The sequence below is a fragment of the Oncorhynchus masou genome, unplaced genomic scaffold (genome assembly GCF_036934945.1).
Source record: "Oncorhynchus masou masou isolate Uvic2021 unplaced genomic scaffold, UVic_Omas_1.1 unplaced_scaffold_509, whole genome shotgun sequence".
Classification (NCBI taxonomy): Eukaryota; Metazoa; Chordata; class Actinopteri; order Salmoniformes; family Salmonidae; genus Oncorhynchus; species Oncorhynchus masou.
Window position 1 is genome coordinate 420,854 of NW_027011492.1, and position 6,000 is coordinate 426,853.

Here is a 6,000-nt window from a genome sequence, read left to right on the forward strand (position 1 = left end):
TAGGGGTATCTAGGGGAGGGGGGTTTCTAGGGGTGTCTGGGGAGTGGTTCAAGGGGTATCTGGGGGGATTTCTAGGGGTATCTGGGGGGGTACTTTTTGTAGACTGTATTTATTTCATTTATTTGATAAGCTTTCAGTGCTTTGACTATTGATCACCTGTTGTCCCAATTTTCATTAATGCAGAATGTCATTCTTCAACATGCTGATACTTGAATTCTTTCGATCACTATTAGTTTAATCACTGTTTTAACTCTCAGTCAGTTGTGACTAGATGGGAGTAGCCTGGCGCTTCCTCTTCTGGTACGTAGGCTGTACTGTCAGCTGGCGCAGATGCAAGTTGCCTTCAATGAAGACTTTGCTGGTCACATGGTCTGTGAGCGTTAGGTAATTGTTTACTCCGAGGTGTTTCCTCAATGACACTCTATTTCGTATATGGAGCCCTGGCCAAAAGTCACGCACTATATAGGGAATAGGGCTCTCGTCTAAAGTAGTGCACTATATAGGGAATAGGGCTCTGGTTTAAAGTAGTGCACTATATAGGGAATAGGGCTCTGGTCTAAAGTAGTGCTATATAGGGAATAGGGCTCTGGTCTAAAGTAGTGCACTATATAGGGAATAGGGCTCTGGTCTAAAGTAGTGCACTATATAGGGAATAGGGCTCTCTGGTGTAAAGTAGTGCACTATATAGGGAATAGGGCTCTGGTCTAAAGTAGTGTACTATATAGGGAATAGGGCTCTCTGGTTTAAAGTAGTGTACTATATAGGGAATAGGGCTCTCTGGTCTAAAGTAGTGCACTACATAGGGAATAGGGCTCTGGTCTATAGTAGTGTACTATATAGGGAATATGGCTCTGGTCTATAGTAGTGTGCTATATAGGGAATAGGGTTATCTGGTCTAAAGTAGTGTACTATATAGGGAATAGGGCTCTGGTCTAAAGTAGTGTGCTATATAGGGAATAGGGTTATCTGGTCTAAAGTAGTGTACTATATAGGGAATAGGGCTCTGGTCTAAAGTAGTGTACTATATAGGGAATAGGGCCCTGGTCTAAAGTAGTGCACTATGTAGGGAATAGGGCTCTGGTCTAAAGTAGTGCACTATGTAGGGAATAGGGCCCTGGTCTAAAGTAGTGCACTATGTAGGGAATAGGGCTCTGGTCTAAAGTAGTGCACTATGTAGGGAATAGGGCCCTGGTCTAAAGTAGTGCACTATATAGGGAATAGGGCTCTGGTCTATAGTAGTACCACTATATAGGGAATAGGGCTCTGGTCTAAAGTAGTGTACTATATAGGGAATAGGGTTCTGGTCTAAAGTAGTGCACTATATAGGGAATAGGGCTCTGGTCTATAGTAGTGCACTACATAGGGAATAGGGTGGTATTGAGGACGCTGGCTTTGAGTGACCCGTCAACCTTCCTTCTCGGAAGGAAAATACCTCTTCGCCCTTGCAGCTGAATTTAAATGATCAACTAGATGATCAACAGGGAACTATACTTTACAACGAAGGCAACAGTTAGCTAATGAACACAAACAACTCGAAGGAAGTAAGAAACACACAAAAATGAAGAAGATTGTTTCATTTGTAAATCGTCGTTGTCCAGAAACAGATAGATTCCTTCCTGCTTGCTATTGTATAAGGGTTTCTTGTGTCATCCAGCATGAGATGTTTATTTCCAGGAAGGACAACAACAACAACAACGCTTGTAAATAATGTATTGTAATAATTTTAAGCACAAATGTAATACAGTTTTATTGTGTTAACAATGTGTGCATTCTGTGTCTTCCTTTTTCTCTGCAAAATGTCATATAGCGCTCTGGAAAGAAATGTCCCTTGGTTACTATGATTCTATGATTCTACGATTCTATGATTCTACGATTCTATGATTCTATGATTCTATGATCAGCTTCCCCTCCCCCAATCCTAACCTTTACCATCAGTGGGGAAAAGGCTAGACTGACCCAAGATCAGCGGCACTCCATCATATTGCCACATTTGGCTTAGTCGGCAGGAATCGGGGACCGGATGATGGAAATGTAATAATTTTATAGAAGTATATTGGTAAACAATATACACTATTGAGACAGTACCGGAATCAGAGGGGAGATGGATACGTGGGAGAAACGGAGAGGACTGGTGGAGACATTGATTGATGTGGAGATGGGGAAGAGTCTTTACATGGGATTGATGTGGAGATGGGGGAAGAGTCTTTACATGGGATTGATGTGGAGATGAGGGAAGAGTCTTTACATGGGATTGATGTGGAGATGGGGGAAGAGTCTTTACATGGGATTAATGTGGAGATGGGGGAAGAGTCTTTACATGGGATTGATGTGGAGATGGGGGAAGAGTCTTTACATGGGATTGATGTGGAGATGGGGGAAGAGTCTTTACATGGGATTGATGTGGAGATGGGGGAAGAGTCTTTACATGGGATTGATGTGGAGATGGGGGAAGAGTCTTTACATGGGATTGATGTGGAGCTGGGGGAAGAGTCTTTACATGGGATTGATGTGGAGATGGGGGAAGAGTCTTTACATGGGATTGATGTGGAGATAGGGGAAGAGTCTTTACATGGGATTGATGTGGAGATGGGGATGGGGGAAGAGTCTTTACATGGGATTGATGTGGGGATGGGGGATGGGGGAAGAGTCTTTACATGGGATTGATGTGGGGATGGGGGAAGGGTCTTTGCATGGGATTGATGTGGAGATGAGGGATGGGAGAAGAGTCTTTACATGGGATTGATGTGGAGATGGGGATGGGGGAAGAGTCTTTTCATGGGATTGATGTGGAGATGGGGGAAGAGTCTTTACATGGGATTGATGTGGAGATGGGGAAGAGTCTTTACATGGGATTGATGTGGAGATGGGGGAAGAGTCATTACATGGGATTGATGTGGAGATAGGGATGGGGGAAGAGTCTTTACATGGGATTGATGTGGAGATGGGGGATGGGGGAAGGGTCTTTACATGGGATTGATGTGGGGATGGGGGATGGGGGAAGAGTCTTTACATGGGATTGATGTGGAGATGGGGAAGAGTCTTTACATGGGATTGATGTGGAGATGGGGTAAGAGTCTTTACATGGGATTGATGTGGAGATAGGGATGGGGGAAGAGTCTTTACATGGGATTGATGTGGAGATGGGGGAAGAGTCTTTACATGGGATTGATGTGGAGATGGGGGAAGAGTCTTTACATGGGATTGATGTGGAGATGGGGGAAGAGTCTTTACATGGGATTGATGTGGAGATGGGGGAAGAGTCTTTACATGGGATTGATGTGGAGATGGGGGAAGAGTCTTTACATGGGATGGATGGTGGAGATGGGGGAAGGGTCTTTACATGGGATTGATGTGGAGATGGGGGAAGAGTCTTTGCATGGGATTGATGTGGAGATGGGGGAAGAGTCTTTACATGGGATTGATGTGGAGATGGGGGAAGAGTCTTTACATCGGATTGATGTGGAGATGGGGCCCATCTTCCCCATTATCCCCTGTGTATTTATACCTGTTTTCTCCGTTTGTCGGTTGCCAGTTTTTCTTGTCAGGTCTTACCAGCGTACTCTCCCGCCTTCCTGTTTCTCTAGTTCTGTTTCCTAGTTTTTCCCAGTTCTGACCATTCTGCCTGCCCTGACCCCGAGCCTGCCTGCCGTCCTGTACCTGCCTGACTCTGACCTGATTACGATCCTCTGCCTGCCCTGACCCCGAGCCTGCCCGACTCTGACCTTATCACGATCCTCTGCCTGCCCTGACCCCGAGCCTGCCTGACTCTGACCTGATTACGATCCTCTGCCTGCCCTGACCCCGAGCCTGCCCGACTCTGACCTTATCATGAACCTCTGCCTGCCCTGACCCGAGCCTGCCCGACTCTGACCTTATCACGAACCTCTGCCTGCCCTGACCCCGAGCCTGCCCGACTCTGACCTTATCACGATCCTCTACCTGCCCTGACCCCGAGCCTGCCCGACTCTGACCTGATTACGATCCTCTGCCTGCCCTGACACCGAGCCTGCCTGACTCTGACCTGATTACGAACCTCTGCCTGCCCTGACCCCGAGCCTGCCCGACTCTGACCTGATTACGATCCTCTGCCTGCCGTCGACCTTCCTTTAACTGCCCCGTGTTTCTAATAAATAATCTGAGAGCTGTACTATCTGCCTCCTGTGTCTCCGTCTGGGTCACATCCTCGTGATAATAAGGCTATTTATACTTTACTGAACCATTTAGAAGGACATTATATACTTTACAGAACCATTTATAAGGCTATTATATACTTTACTGAACCATTTAGAAGGACATTATATACTTTACTGAACCATTTAGAAGGACATTATATACTTTACAGAACCATTTATAAGGCTATTATATACTTTACAGAACCATTTATAATTATATTTTATACTTTACAGAACCATTTATAACAATATTTTATACTTTACAGAACCATTTATAATTATATTTTATACTTTACAGAACCATTTATAACAATATTTTATACTTTACAGAACCATTTATAATTATATTTTATACTTTACAGAACCATTTATAATTATATTTTATACTTTACAGAACCATTTCTAATTATATTTTATTCTTTACAGAACCATTTATAATGATATTTTATACTTTACAGAACCATTTATAATGATATTATATACTTTACAGAACCATTTAGAAGGCTATTATATACTTTACAGAACCATTTATAAAGCTATTATATACTTTACAGAACCATTTAGAAGGCTATTATATACTTTACAGAACCATTTATAACAATATTTTATTCTTTACAGAACCATTTATAACAATATTTTATACTTTACAGAACCATTTATAACAATATTTTATTCTTTACAGAACCATTTATAACAATATTTTATACTTTACAGAACCATTTATAACAATATTTTATACTTTACAGAACCATTTAGAAGGCTATTATATACTTTACAGAACCATTTATAACAATATTTTATACTTTACAGAACCATTTATAACAATATTTTATACTTTACAGAACCATTTAGAAGGCTATTATATACTTTACAGAACCATTTATAAGAATATTTTATACTTTACAGAACCATTTATAAGGCTATTATATACTTTACAGAACCATTTATAATGACATTTTATACTTTACAGAACCATTTAGAAGGATATTATATACTTTACAGAACCATTTATAAGGCTATTATATACTTTACAGAACCATTTATAATGACATTTTATACTTTACAGAACCATTTAGAAGGCTATTATATACTTTACAGAACCATTTATAAGAATATTTTATACTTTACAGAACCATTTATAAGGCTATTATATACTCTACAGAACCGTTTATAAGGCTATTATATACTTTACAGAACCATTTATAAGGCTATTATATACTTTACAGAACCATTTAGAAGGATATTTAATACTTTACAGAACCATTTAGAAGGACATTATATACTCTACAGAACCATTTAGAAGGATATTATATACCTTACAGAACCATTTAGAAGGATATTATATACTTTACAGAACAATTTATAATGATATTATATACTTTACAGAACCATTTAGAAGAATATTATATACTTTACAGAACCATTTAGAAGAATATTATATACTTTACAGAACCATTTATAATGATATTTTATACTTTACAGAACCATTTATAATGATATTATGTACTTTACAGAACCATTTAGAAGGATATTTTGTACTTTACAGAACCATTTATAATGACATTTTATACTTTACAGAACCATTTAGAAGGATATTATATACTTTACAGAACCATTTATAACAATAATTTATACTTTACAGAACCATTTATAAGGCTATTATATACTTTACAGAACCATTTATAATGATATTTTATACTTTACAGAACCATTTATATTGATATTATATACTTTACAGAACCATTTAGAATGATATTTTATACTTTACAGAACCATTTAGAAGGACATTATATACTTTACAGAACCATTTAGAAGGATATTTAATACT